The sequence below is a fragment of the Dendropsophus ebraccatus genome, chromosome 7 (assembly GCF_027789765.1).
Source record: "Dendropsophus ebraccatus isolate aDenEbr1 chromosome 7, aDenEbr1.pat, whole genome shotgun sequence".
NCBI classification, from domain to species: domain Eukaryota; kingdom Metazoa; phylum Chordata; class Amphibia; order Anura; family Hylidae; genus Dendropsophus; species Dendropsophus ebraccatus.
Window position 1 is genome coordinate 91287570 of NC_091460.1, and position 15992 is coordinate 91303561.

The 15992-nt window shown below is 44.4% G+C and overlaps 1 protein-coding gene across 2 annotated transcripts in view; it reads right to left on the bottom strand.

Moving 5' to 3' along the window:
* TBXA2R (thromboxane A2 receptor) overlaps nt 1-15992 on the bottom strand; it is a 137009-nt gene that overhangs the window by 36809 nt on the left and 84208 nt on the right. The window contains exon 1 of one of the 2 annotated variants that reach the window (XM_069977894.1): nt 5325-5347. The exons of the other annotated variant lie outside the window; for it this stretch is intronic. The gene's annotated coding sequence lies outside the window, so the exon portion shown is untranslated. Of the gene's footprint in view, nt 1-5324; nt 5348-15992 lie in introns of those variants that run through there. 2 annotated transcript variants of the gene reach the window in all.

The following is a 15992-nucleotide window of genomic DNA, read 5'->3' on the forward strand; positions in this document are numbered from 1 at the left end:
ACACCACTATATAAACACAAATATTACCAATAATACCAGCATATACAGGACTAATACTGTCACACCACAACCACTACCATCACATAGTGACTAACACCACTATACTGATACTGAAAACAACCCACTATATAAACACAAATATTACCAATAATATACCAGTATATACAGGACTAATAATACCGTCACACCACGACCACTACGCTCACCATGTAGTGACTAGATGATACCACTATACTGTCACTGAAGGATATCCACTATATAAAGAGCAGTATTCTCCCTGAGCAGTGACCTTTAGATAGAGCTGTATGCAGGAGGCTCTACAGACATATAACTGACTATAGTGCAGTGATGGTATATCACAGCTTTATGCAGGAGGCTCCGCAGACATATATAATGTATAACTGACTATAGTGCACTGATGGTATAGAGGTATATACGGCTGTATGCAGGAGGCTCCGCAGACATATATAATGTATAACTGACTATAGTGCACTGATGGTATAGAGGTATATACGGCTGTATACAGGAGGCTCCACATACATATAACTGACTATAGTGCAGTGATGGTATAGAGGTATATACAGCTGTATACAGGAGGCTCTGCAGATGTATAACTGACTATAGTGCAGTGATGGTATAGAGGTGTATACAGCTGTATGCAGCAGGATCCGCAGACGTATAACTGACTATAGTGCAGTGATGGTATAGAGGTATATACGGCTGTATACAGGAGGCTCCACATACATATAACTGACTATAGTGCAGTGATGGTATAGAGGTATATACAGCTGTATACAGGAGGCTCTGCAGACGTATAACTGACTATAGTGCAGTGATGGTATAGAGGTGTATACGGCTGTATACAGGAGGCTCCACATACATATAACTGACTATAGTGCAGTGATGGTATAGAGGTATATACAGCTGTATACAGGAGGCTCTGCAGACGTATAACTGACTATAGTGCAGTGATGGTATAGAGGTGTATACAGCTGTATGCAGGAGGATCCGCAGACGTATAACTGACTATAGTGCAGTGATATATAGAGGTATATACAGCTGTATACAGGAGGCTCCGCAGACATATAACTGACTATAGTGCAGTAACTCACAGGAGGCATCTTCCCTGTAAGAACTACAAGTGACGATTTTCATTGTCAAAGTTGTTCGCTTTTTCTTCTCCATCTGGCTCCGGCCATCATGAAGACATCTTCAGCCATGACTCCACAGTATCTGCGAGACAGACATTTTAGGCTCTTCACTCCACAGTCATCCTCATCTTTATACAAAGTCCCCATGTATTGCTCCACGTCAACGCTGTAACAGTGCCCCCTCTATGCCCCCATATAAGCGGTTATGCCCAGTATGAGCCTCCAAATAGTAGTCAAGTCGCTATGTGTTCCCATATAGTACAGACTAGGGATAAGCGAACCAGCCAAGGTTCGGGTTCGTATGAACCTGAACTATCGGCTTCTTATTCCCGCTGTCTGCCCGCTCCGTGGAGAGGGTGGATAAAACCTTGAGGACCGCCTGGAAAACTGTGATACAGCCATAGCCATAGGCTGTATCCCAGATTTCTAGGCGGTCCTCAGGCTGTATCCACCCTCTCCACGGAGCGGGCAGACTTCGGGAATCAGACCCCTCTGTGCCTCCATATCCCACTGTAGTAACCCCCCCATAGGTAATCCCAATGTAGTACCCCCCATCTCCCCATAGGTAATCCCACTGTAGTATCCACCACCTGCCCATAGGTAATCCCACTGTAGTATCTCCCCATAGATTCAACTGTAATAACCCCCCCATGTTAATCCCTCTGTAGTAACAGCTCCCTTGTTAATCCCTTTGTAGTACCTACCCTTGTTAATCCCTCTGTAGTAGCCCCCCCTTTAATCCCTCTGTAGTACCCCCCTTTGTTAATCCCTCTGTAGTACCCCCCCTTGGTAATCCCTCTGTAATAACACCTCCCTTGTTAATCCCTCTGTAGTACCCACCCTTGTTAATCCCTCTGTAGTAACACCCCACCTTGATAATTCCTCTGTAGTAACACCCCCCTTGTTAATCCCTTTGTAGTACCCCCCTTGTTAATCCCTCTGTAGTACCCCCCCCCCCCCATTGTTAATCCCTCTGTATTACCCCACTTTGTTAATCCCTCTGTAGCCACAGCCGCTGACACTGCCAGATGCCTTCAGGGACAGACACCCCCTCAGTGTGCAGCCCCCAATGTGCAGCCGCAGACCCCTGACCCCCAATGCTGGCAGCAGCTGCGGACCCCATTTCGCCCCACAGAGTAGCCTCGGCCGCTATTAAAACAGACGGCCCCCTGGATTGGTAATCAGACCAGCCCACCGGGCATTTGCCCGGTGTGCCAGATTACCAATCCGGGCCTGAGGTAAGTGGAGGGTCTTTAAAAACGATTTCAGGGACATTTCAGGCAGAAAGCTAAAGGGCATTAGGCGATCAGATACGTGAGTATGAGTTTCTTCTTCTCCTCTTCTCAACTACGCTCTCCTAGCAGAGTATACAGTTACCTTGGAATGGGCCCTCAAGATGCTCCTCCACTCTTACTTCTACAGTTACAACTTCTTCTACCTCTTGCCTGTACCTTCAGTTACTGAAGCTTTATTTTTCTTGTATTGCACTGAAGAACTTAAAAGGGTCTTAAGTCTTTCAATACTTTTACCAGCCGCTGTATGTCCTACAGGAAGTGATGTTTTATTTACATTTTAGAAACTGTGTCTGCATATAATAAAACAACACTTCCTGCAGGACATATAGTAGTTTATAAGTATGGGAAGACTTGAAATATTTAAATAGAAGTAAATTACAAATGTATATAACTTTCTTACACCAGTTGATTTGAAAGAAAGATTTTTCACTGGACAACCCCTGTAACTACATACGTTATTCTGGTTAAGCTAACACTTGGTTACTATTCTTGGTTACTATTGTGGTTAAGTTAACACTTGGGTTATCCAAACCTGCGGAAGCAGTGCCTGTCTAACTGGGGGTGGGTACCAACACCACTCCAGGCTACCGTGACAAGTGCCCAAGTGATCCTACATCCACTTAGCTGCCACAACACCGCCAAAGCTACCCCGGCCAACGGCACCCCTTACTGCTTTGCTGCATGTTTAGTTCATGTTTTAAAAATAGAGCAGCCATCACCAACACACCATGCTAAAAAACTGCTTCATTAGAGTTCATACTATATTATTGCACTGTAAATAATTGCACCTCCTTTTAGTGCTCTTTTTGTTATTGCACCAGTGCGGCCATCACCAGTTCTGTGGATATGGATCATTAATAGAGATGAGCGAACCAAACCCGAACATTCGGTATTTGATTAGCTGGGGCTGCTGAACTTGGATAAAGCTCTAAGGTTGTCTGGAAAACATGGATACAGCCAATGACTATATCCATGTTTTCCACATAGCCTTAGGGCTTTATCCAAGTTCAGCAGCCACCGCTAATTAAATGCCTCGACTCGAGCATGCTCGAAGTTTGCTCATCTCTAATCATTAACACTGTGTCACAGGAAACTTGTAAGTTCTACCCTAGGGCCCATAAGATGAGTGGTAGAAGATACACGTTGGACCAAGTGAACAAGGTCTGAAGTACTTTCAAGGAAACAAGAAAAATATAAAGGAAGTAAATTCTTCAGTTTTCATATTAAAATATACAGTTCACAAAAGACATACAAACAAACGAGACTATAAATACTGGAACTATCTATTTTAAGAAGCCCAAACCATGCCCTCTGAAACTCACTATAATACAGAGTGCTCCCTAAAATTCATTATAAAACACACAGGACACACTGTGTCATCGGCTGATCGTTCTCTCTATTCCACGGAGCGAAAAACGGCCGAATGGGGCCGATTCGGACGATTATCGCTCCTGTGGAATAGGGCCCTTACAGTTTTACCACCACACTGCTATACACACACTGCCTCAGTGAGGTGATATAGGCTGAAAGGTGGGGAGGAGTAAACCTACTAATTTCATTTCCCTCCAAAATAAAACACCACCACAATTTGATGGAATTTTTTTTAGCACCTGTTTCTTTTCATAGTCAATATACATGTGTACAGTTGGAGAATTTTTTACCTATTTGGACACAGCGTTTTATATTAGTTAAAGCACAACAATGAGTTTTACCGCTCTTGGTTTCTCCACAATCTCCTCCATAGAACTGCAGGACACATTGAGGGACAAGATAAATGCTCCTACTCTGCGTTTTTAAACACTGTCAGGAACCTAATGTGCTGTTTGGCATTTTTGCAGCTACAGCTGTGATGTTATTCCTTACAAGTACCTAATGTTCCAGAAGATGAGTCCATATCTGGAAACCCCTCATAGTTAAGTTTATTTTTTCCTGCGTATTCACACTACAGTACAAAATACATCCTACACACTTGACCATTAAATGCATCGTACTCCTGTATGCAGGTTATTTCCAAAAGATAAAGTACTGAAACCTTACAACTCTTTGGTTAACAAGGGTCTGGCATAAGATAAATATGTATATAGTGCTGCTTTTCATATAGGGCTCTAGGACTTCACTAGGTATCTATAGATTTGTAAGCTTAAAGTCCATTGTGAGGAAAATATTTGAGGGGTTTATAAGGGACTACATAAAGAAATATATTGGGGCTAGAAGTATTATAAATTATATCCAGCATAGTTTTACTAATGACAGAAGCAGGGGCGTAGTTAATGTCTCTTGGGCCCTGGTGCAAGAGGTCAACTTCTCGACCAAGCAGTGCTATTGGTATATCTCAAGACCGATATTACCAATAATATCAGTATATAGGAAATATTATCACCATACATATTACCGGCATACTTTTACTAACCAAATCCTGTATACTGAGACCAATATTGCCAATAATACCAGTATACAAGGGGCAAATATTACCTCCACACCACAACCATTACAACCATATTGTTACTGACCAAATCCTGTATACTAACTCCAATAAATCACAGTACCAGATTACAAGCAACAAATATTACCTCAACATATTGACTAACACCACCACATACTGACTGAGACCGCCACATACTGACTAACACCACCGCTGCTACTAACACCACCACATACTGACTAACACCACCGCTGCTACTAACACCACCACATACTGACTAACACCGCCACATACTAACACCACTGCTGATACTGACTAAAACCACCCCTATTTACTAAATAACATCCACTGTACACCGATCACTATCACCTTATCCAGTCATATAGAGGCTGACCCAGCCCTACTAAGGTTCTGTAGACCATATACATTACAGTGCAGTTATATCAGGTGACTCACAGGGGACGTCTTCTTTGATCAGAGTTCTTCCCTTTTCATCTTCTCCATCTGCCCTGGGCCGTTATGAGAACTTCTCCGAGCCACAAATCCACAGAATCTGCCAGACAGACATATTAGTGCCTTACTCTGGCACCATCCTCATATCTATACACACTGCACATCTGTATTGGCCCCTTTGTGCCATCATTTTGTGGGTAGGCTGACTCTATGGGACCCCCTTATAGTACATACCTCCCTCTGTGTGGACTACTATAGTACATGTATCCCTCTGTGCATGCCCTATTGTATACAGCCCCTGTGTATTCCCCCTTATAGATGCCCCCAATGTTATCCTCCTTACAGATGGCCCCCCTTGTGTTATCCCCCTTATAGATGGCCCCCTTGTGTTATCCCCCTTATAGATGGCCCCCAATGTTTCCCCCTCAAAGATTGTCCCCTCTGTGTTATCCCCCTTATAGATGCCCCTGTTGTCCCCCTTATAGATGGCCCCCATGTTATCCCCCTTATAGATGCCCCCCATGTATCCCCCTTATAGATGCACCTCCTGTTATCCCCCTTATAGATGGCCCCATGTGTCCCCCTTCTAGATGGCCCCCCATGTTATCCCCCTTCTAGATGCCCCCCATGTATCCCCCTTATAGATGGCTCCTCTGTGTATTCCCCTTTATAGATGGCCCCATATATCCCCCCTTATAGATGGCCCCCATGTATTCTCCTTATAGATGCCCCTCCTGTTATCCCCCTTATAGATGCCCCTTCTGTTATCCCCCTTATAGATGCCAACCCATGTTATGCCCCTTATAGATGCCCCTCCTGTTATCCCCCTTATAGATACCCCCATGTATCCCCCTTTTGTTGCCCCCCCATTTTATCTCTTATAGATGGCCCCCCATGTATCTCACTTATAGATTCCCCCCCATGTATCCCCCTTATAGATGGCCCTCCATGTATTCCACTTATAGATGGCCCCCCATGTATTCCACTTATAGATGGCCCCCCATGTATCCCCCTTATAGATGCCCCTCCTGTCATCCCCCTTATAGATGCCCCTCCTGTCATCCCCCTTATAGATGCCCCTCCTGTTATCCCCCTTATAGATGCCAACCCATGTTATGCCCCTTGTAGATGCCCCCATGTATCCCCCTTTTGTTGCACCCCCATTTTATCCCCTTATAGATGGCCCCCCAATGTTATCCCCTTATAGATGGCCCCCCATGTTATCCTCTTATAGATGGCCCCTCCATGTTATACCCCTTATAGATGGCCCTCCCATGTATCCCCCTTATAGATAGCGCAACCCCTGTGCAAAGCAGATAAGAAAAAACACAAAAAAACAACACCTGCAACTCGCTCCCCTGCCGTGGCTCTTCTCTCCTGCAGTCTCGGTCCCCTCCCAAGCTGACGCGCGGCTCCGAGCTCCCCGGCTTGGTCCCATCCACGGCAGCACACACCAGTGAGCTCTGTGTGCGCTGGGGATGTTACTTCTGGCTCAGGGGCACTTGTTATAGATGCTCCCTGTGCCGAAAGTTCTTCCTTAGAGCACACAGAGCTTACTGACGCGTGTGCTGCCGGGGATGGGGCCGGACGGAGGCGGGGAGCAGGGGAGCCGCTATGCATATAGTGTATATGGATAGGGAGGTGGCTGTGGATATAGTGTATCTGGGTAGGGGGGAGACTGTGAATCAGGGGCGTAGCTAGGATTCATGGGGCCCCATAGCAAAAAACCTTTATGGGGCCCCCCTACACACTATAATATATATATATATATATATATATATATATATATATATATATATATATATATATATATATACACACTGTATATTCGGTGATGTGGCAAAAAAAATAAATCTCTTGTGGCCAGAGGCAGAATCCTGCGTGCAGCTACAACAGTGACTGTCAGAGGACAAAGCCAATGTCTGCTTGTTCTGTCTATCCTATACCAGCTTAATAGGAGCCTCAGGGTTATATACATAGGTGCAGAAGCAGACTACCTTTTGCTTAACCCTTTATTTACTGCAGTGTGGAAGTGATCCAGTGTTCTCTTACATGCTGCAACACAAAGGGTTAATACAGAAGACAATTAGCTCTCTCCTTCACTACTCCTGCACTGATAACCCCTGACCTCTGCAGGAGTTCAGAGAACAGAGGTCAGAGGTTATCAGGGTAGTGAGGCAGAGAGCTAATTGTTAACCCTTTTTTGTGTTGCAGCATGTATGAGAACACTGGGTCACTTACACACTGCAGTACATAAGGGGTTAAGCAAAAGGACACAGGAGGCTCTTATCTTCCCTGGGTCTCCTCCCTCCATGGGCTTCATAGCAACCGTCTTCCCTGCCTCTATGGTAGCTATGCCACTGCTGTGAATATAGTGTACCCTGATGGGAGGGAGACTGTATGTATATATATATATATATATATATATATATATATATAATATATAGAATATCTGGATAGGGGGAAAGCTGTGGATCTAGTGTATCTGAATAAGGGGAGGCTATGGATATTGTGTAACTGGGTGGTTGGGATAGGGGGGCAACTGTGGTTCTAGTGCATCTGGATGGGGTGGGGATATTTGATATGTATCATAATATTTCTCAGGGGGGGGGGGGTAATAACCTGCAGCATCATATGTCCTAGGGTGAGATGAGTATGCTTTTTCCCCACTAAAGAGCGTACTTTTTTTGGTTTTCCACACATGGGGGCCTATACTATATATGGGGTGGAGGGGGGGGGGGGGTTATACTACATAGGGCTTTTGCACAGGGATAGGACTGCTGCAAAGGGTGGGGGGTTATGCTACAAGGGGCTGCTGCACAGAGAGGAGGAGTTATACTACATGGGACTGTTATCAGAGAATTATTATAGTGCTGCAAAGAGACATATCTGGCTACATGGGGAAATATGTGGCTGCATGAGGCTGCAAGGGGTATACGTGGCCAGGGTCATATCCAGCTCAGTGGGACATAACTGTCTGCAGGAGGTATATTCAGCTGAAAAGGGCATGCCTTGCTAAAGGGCTCATTAGGCTGCAGGGGGCATACCTGACTAGGGGCATATCCTGATGCAGGGGGCATACCTGGCTAGTGGAATATTAAGCTGGATGGGGCATACCTGGCTTCAAGGAGCATATCTGACTCCAAAGAACATATCTGGCTTGGGGCATATCCGGCTTAACCCCTTAAGGACCGGGCCTGAAATGGCCTTAAGGACCGGAGCAAATTTTATGAATATGACCAGTGTCATTTTATTCATTAATAACTTCGGGATGCTTTTACCTATCCGGCTGATTCTGAGATTGTTTTCTCGTGACATATTGTACTTCACATTTCTTGTAAATTGGAGTTGATACTTATAACGAATCTTTATGAAAAAAACCCAAATAGCGTGAAAAATTGTGAAAAAATGCATTTTTCCAACTTTAAAACTTTTCTGCTTATACAGAAAATGGTTATACCACATAAATTATATATTAAATAGCATTAGCAACATGTCTACTTTATGTTGGCGGCATTTATTAAACTATATTTCATTTTTTATAGACAATAGAAAGCTTAAAACATTAGCAGCAAATTTCCAAATTTTCAGTAAAATTTCAAAATCAGATATTTTTAGGGAACTGTTCAGGTTTAAGGTCGGTTCAGACGTTGTAACTGTGCGGCTGTATTTTTTATGCGGCTGTAAATGTGCGGGTGAAACTCCGGCCGTGGGAAAAAATAGACATGCGGCTCAAAACATACGGTCATTTACTTGGAAATCTGGTTCAACTAAAAATAAGAAATAAAATGTTAAAGTGATGCAAACACCTCTGGATGCATCTGGGAAAGCAGGGAACACATCTGGGAAAGCAGGGAAACAGTTTACATGAATTGCTATTACTGGGGTTTGCGATCCTCTGCACTATAGCCGATGTCTCTCATGGTTAATATATTGAATTAATAAAACACATTTTCTTTCTAATAAAGTCCCTTTTATTGTTCAATAATTAAATGTAAACGATTCCATCATTTTGCAATTAAATATACTGTTAAAATAAATATATATATATAAATAAATGTATATTTATATATATATTAATTTTTTGACAGTATATTTAATTACACAATGATGGATTCGTTAGAATTAAATTATTGAACAAAGAAACTGTATTTATTTCAACGAAAATGTGTTTTGTTAATTAAATATTAATTAGTACAGGAAGCTCCATAAGCCGTTAATTCATATTCCCGGCAATAGAGCATTCTGTACTAATCATCACTTTACTTTAATTAAAACATCAAATGTTTCTTCTAATTATGTTATGACAATAGCATTATTAGAAGAAACATTTAGAATTATATGTGCGCTCAGCTGATTGGCTGTTCGGCTGAGCGCACATATAATGAGCCGGTCCGCAGTACAGTGACTTCATTGTGCTGCGGACCAGCGAAGAGGACACATCGGGGTGAGTATAGAGCTCTCCCCACCCCCTCCCCAGCACTGCACCCCTCCCAGCAAGGAAGGGGGGGTCACTTAACCCCTTCCTTGCTGGGATGGGTGCAGTCTGACATCAGTCTGGCCCCCAGGGGGTTAAGGGGGATGCCATACATCCTCCCTTAACCCCTTGGGGGTCAGACTGTAAGCAGCGATCTGTAAAGATGCTGCATACTGTAAGGAGCACAACACCGCTCACAATGATGGGTGTTGTGCTCCTGTTTGTGTTTTTTTTGTGTGTTTCTCCCTTTTTGTTTTTCAGATATCGGTATCCTGGGGATTACGTCGGATTCCATGGACTACGTCGATGACCAGCGGTTGTTGTTTTAATTTTTTTAATAAAATGGTCAACGAGGGGTGTGGGGGTGTTTTTATTTGAATAAAAAATTTTTTTAACTTGTGTGTTGTCTTTATTTCTTTACTTTATAGACTAAGTAGTGGAAGCCGTCTAATAGACAGAATCCATTACTAAGTTGGGGCCTAGTGTTAGCCGGTATAAAATGGCTAACACTAACCCCTTATTATTACCCCAGTACCCAATGCCACCAGGGGTACTGGGAAGAGCCGGGTGCCAGTGGTCCCGGAGCGTCAAAATTGGCGCTCCTGGACCGGGCGGCAGCAGGCTGGTAAGATTTAGGCTGGGGAGGGCCTAAACCAATGGCTCTTCCCACCCTGGTGTTACCAGGCTGCTGTCGTTTGGTTTTTAACCCGGCTGGTTATAAAAATAGGGGGGACCCTATGCGTTTTTTTTTTAATTATTTATTTATTTAAAAAAAAAAACGCATCTAATCCAATATTTTTCATAATTATATATTACCAGATAAATGCACCCCAATATTGATTGCCCCGTTTCTGCAGTTTATAGAAATACTCCATATGTGGCCCTATTGCGCTATTTGACGCAACCACAAGCCTCAGATATAAGGGAGCGCCTAGTGAATTTCAACGCCTCCGTTATATTTGGTCATTTCTGACTGCACCACTTCAGGTTGGCAGAGGCTCTGGGGTGCCAAAACCTAAAAAAAACACCCCTAAAGGGACACCATTTAGAAAACTACACCCCTCAAGGAATGTAACAAGGGGTACGGTGAGCATTTGGACCCCACAGGTGCTTCACAGATTTTCCGAACAATATGGCTTGAAAAAAGACTAAAGTATTTTTTACACTAAAATGTTGTTCTAGCCTTCAATTTTTCATTTTCACAAAGGGATAAAAGGAAAAAAAAACACAAAACATGTAGCGCAGTTTCTCCCGAGTACAGAAATACCCCACATGTGGACATAAAGTGCCAAGCGGGCGCAGGACGAGCCTCCAAAGGGAAGGAGCGCCAATTGGCTTTTGGAAGCTGGATTTCACTGGAATGGATTTCAAGGGCCATGTCGCATTTACAGAGCCCTTGTCCTGCCAAGACACTGGAAACCCCCCACAAGTGACCCCATTCTGGAAACTACACCCCTCAAGGAATCTAACAAGGGGTGCAGTGAGCATATGGACCCCACTGGTGACGGGCACAAATGTGGAAAAATGTGACGTGAAAGTGAAAATTTTCATTTTTTCACTTTCATGGCACAAATGTGCCAGTCATCCAGGGGTCCATATCCTCATTGCACCCCTTGTTAGATTCCTTGAGGGGTGTAGTTTCCAGAATGGGGTCACTTGTGGGGGGTTTACAGTGTTTTGGCAGCACAAGGGCTCTGTAAATGCGACATGGCGTTCATCATCCATTCTAGCCAAATCCAACCTCTAAAATCCAAATGGCGCTCCTTCCCTTCGGAGGCTTTCCCTGCACCCACATGGCGCTTTATGTCCACATGTGGGGTATTTACGGACTCGGGGGAAATTGCTCTACACATTTTGTGTTTTTTTTTCTCTTTTAACCCCTTGTAAAAAAGATAAATTCAAGGCTAAACCAACATTATAGTGTAAAAAATTTAATATTTCATTTTCACGCCACATTGTTCCACATTTGTGCCCGTCACCAGTGGGGTCCATATGCTCACTACACCCCTTGTTACATTCCTTGAGGGGTGTAGTTTCCATAATAGGGTCACTTGTGTGGGGGTTTAACTGTCTTGGCAACACAGGGGCCTTTTGAATGCAACATGGCCCCTCGAAATCCATTCCATCCAAATCCAGCCTTCAAAAACCAAATGGCGCTCCTTCCCTTCGGAGGCTTACCCTGCACCCGCATGGCGCTTTATGTCCACATGTGGGGTATTTCCGTATTTTTTTTTTTTTTTATCTTTTAGCCCCTTGTGAAAATGAAAAAATCAAGACAAGATCAATGATTTAGAGTAAAAATTAAAAAAAAATTACACTAAATGTTGGTCTAGCCTTGATTTTTTTTCCATTTCCACAAGGGGTTAAAAAAGAAAATAAAAGCAAAACGTGTAGGGTAAATACCCCTACACAAAAATACCCCACATGTGGACATAATGTGCCATATGGGCACAGGGCAAGTCACCAAAAGGACAGAGCGCCATTTAGAGGCTGGAATGGAGGATGGAGGCCATGTCGCAATTACAAAGCTCCTGTGCTGCCAGGACAGTAGAAACCCCCCACAAGTGACCCCATTCTGGAAACTACACCCCATAAGGAATCTAACAAGGGGTGCAGTGAGCATATGGACCCCACTAGTGATGGGCACATGTGTAGAACATGTGCCGTGAAAATAAAAAATACAATTTTTTTCATTTTCACGTCCCAAATGTGGCCGTCACTTGGGGGCCATATACCCGCTGCCCCACTTGTTAGATTCCTTATGGGGTGTAGTTTCCAGAATGGGGTCACTTGTGGGGGGTTTCTACTGTCCTGGCCGCACAGAGGCTTTGTAATTGCATCATGGCATCCTCTAATGGGAATGGCGGCCATACCTATTTAGCTGGGGAAACGGGACAATTCTAATTTATTTGGGGGGATTAGGCCAATTATTAGTTTATAAGGTTGAAAATGACAGGTGTCCATCAAACTCAACCTGTGTTGATCCAGAGGAAGGCAAAAAACCCTCGTGAGGCAGACGACAGTAGCCTCATCACAGGGGAAAAATTCCTTCCTGACTCCATAATGGCAATCAGAATAATCCCTGGATCAACGTGACCCCTGAAATAAGAATAAGGGACAGAATTTAGATAATGTAGAACCCCAGTGACGTGTGGTACGCCTTGGAGCGATCCAGTATGCAGAGGCCGGGGGGATCAGGACAGGTGTCACACTGGAAAATGGTGTCCTTCCTAATCCCCCTGTTACGCCACACTCTGCACTTCTTCTGGGGTCTCCTGTTTTCCAGTGTGGGGGACGTCACCTGGAGAATGTTGTCCTGGTGCGATACGGGGTCCTTCATATCCAGAAGTGCTGGGTCCGCTCCATGTCTGCTAAATATTAGGGCTCTATTACTACTTCTGATATGTTCGGATCGTGCCGCAAGCTACAGTTCAGCGAGGGACCGGAAGAGGGGGTGCTGGTATAAAAGGGGGGGGGGAGGGAGTGGGCATCTGGGGGCTGGATTCGGGTGTCCCTTCCTTCATACACTTTTAAGGGTACGTGCACACTGCGGAATCGCGAAGGATAACCCTTTGTGCATTCCGCAGCTGGCACCCACCGGCAGACTGATGCGGGCGCGCGTCTCCGTCCGTGTCATAGACTCCATTCTATGCACGGGCGGATTCCGCTCTCCGTCCAACGTGTTGATGGAATGACGGATGATGGAATCCGCCCGTGCATAACATGGAGTCTATGACACGGGCGGAGACGCGTGCCTGCATCAGTCCGCCGGCGGGTGCCAGCTGCGGAATGCACAAAGGGTTATCCTTCGCCATTCCGCAGTGTGCACGTACCCTAAATCTGTAAGAGTACCCTGAGGTACGCTCACAGAGTTTGTAGAATTTCACACCATACCGTGATCTCTTATTGGGACGGTACTGGCAGAAAAGACGTGTCTGGGGGGCAGCGTATGCTACGCTACCCCCAGACACGTCACAGGATGATGAGGATGAATGGAGGAAAGAAGGATCCCCCCATTCATCCTCACTGGCTGTTTCAGTGTCGGAGGCAATAATAACGTATGCGTCCGATACCGAAAACACGCCGGGGGCCACTTTTATATAGGGATTGGTATATGGGGTATGTAGTGGTGTAGTGTAAAACTTTATTCAGTGTAGTGTGGTGTAATGTAGTGTTTTTTTACGTGTTTTTTACAGTAAGTATACAAAAAAACCCTACGCCAAAAATGGTGTTGCTGATAAATGCCGCACTTATGTTCGGCACTTATCAGCAGACCGTTGCAGTAGGATATAAAAAAAACCCACCCTACGCCAAAAAGGAGGAGTTGCTGATTAGCAGCGCACTTTCGTGTGATGCTGATCAACACTCAGCAGCGATAGGGTGCGGAAAATAGAAAGAAAAAAAATTGGGGAAAAAAAAAAATTTTTTTTACTACATTCTGAACATGTATTACACTTATCAGCCGCTAGGGGGCAGCAGAGCGCAAGATCCGAAAAAAGACGACGCTGGAGCCGGAAAAATACGAAAAAAGCCGACGCTGGAGCCGAAAAAAGCCGATCGGGACTCACGGAAGAAGCCGAAGACCCGACAAGATGAAGAGGACGCCGGGAACCCGGAAGACGCCGATCAGGACCCCGGGACAGGTGAGTAATGTACAAATACCTGCTCTGGACCCCTTAGCTACCTAGCTGAGGGGTCCGGAGCAGGTATTTATTACTTGTGGGGACTTTGATCGCCGTGAACGGCCGGCCGTTCACGGCGATCGGGACGGTGGTACCGTGACCACCATTACTTTTTACAGTAATGGCGGTCGGTGCCGTCCTCGGACAGCACCGACCGCCATTTTTTTCCGGGTCATCGGGCCACCGATGGCCCGGAAAGGTTCCGATCGCCGCTATGGGCTTATCAGCCAATAGCGGCGATCATCGGCATGGGGGGGGTTAACAACCCTCCATGTCGACAGGGAGAGATGGCCTGCTATGTATTATAGCAGGCTATCTCCCCCGATCGGGACCCGGCCGGCCGCGGCGCCCTCTTAAAGGACCCGCGTACCGGTACGTCATGGGTCCTTAAGTGACAGTGATCCATGACGTGCCGGTACGACATGGGTCCTTAAGAGGTTAAAGTGTCACTTTTTTTTTTTATTTATTTATTTTTTTTTTTTTGCAGAAATCAATAGTACAGGTGATTTTAAGAAACTTTTCTATTGGGTTTATTAGGCAAATATGCCATTATCTGCATTCAACAAGACTTTCCCTAGCCCCTCCCTCTTCTCTCTCATTCACTGCTCATTATCAGGAAATCTCAACTAGTTTACATCAGTCGAGCCCTGTCTAACCTATGGAGGGGAGTGGGGAGGAGGAAGGAGGAAGATTAGTCACCAGCAGAGAGCAGAGAACAAAGGATTACACAGTGGGAGCTGTGTGAAAGCCATTATTCAAAGATCAGTGCCGACTTCAGAGGAGATAGCCCGGTGATGTAGCTGTAAATTAACTCTTTGTTGTCTTGTTTTGGTGCCTCAACTCCCTCCACCCTTCCCCTCTCTATAGAAAACCATGAAGACAACAGGAGAGCTTCAAACTGCTTTTTCGTGATAAAAATGCATTTTTCGGCTAATAAACCCAATTACAAAGTTTCTTAAAATTGCCTGTACTAAAAAAAATTCTAAAAAATCTTTGTCAGATGGTGTTCAACAGATGGATATATATATAGTGGTTTACAGTATCAGTAAATTGCACAATTTATCAAAGAGGAAGAAGAGACTGTATAACCGTTCTTCAAATTGTGCTAAAGAATTTATTATAAAAAGGTGAGTAATAACAACAAACATCATAAATATTTCTATGTACAAATGCCTGCAGTGTCCCTGCATCGACACTACAGTTGAACCCCCCTGATATAGGCTTTCCCACAAATCCAGTTGCAGGGAGCTATCCCTACACTAGGAAAACACTAATGATAAACATAAACACATTACAGCAATGAATGGTGTTAATAAATATAGTACAGTGATAATATTTTCTATTTGAAAAGATGGCAGGAATATATGATCTGAGTGAAGCAACAGTGGTTACCAATATGTAACTGTAAACCCCCTCGTGTCACATATAGGACGATGTTGTCCACCTATATGTGGCTATATCAAACATACTGTATATGTCCCTTATATACATATTTTGTATTGTCAATAGACC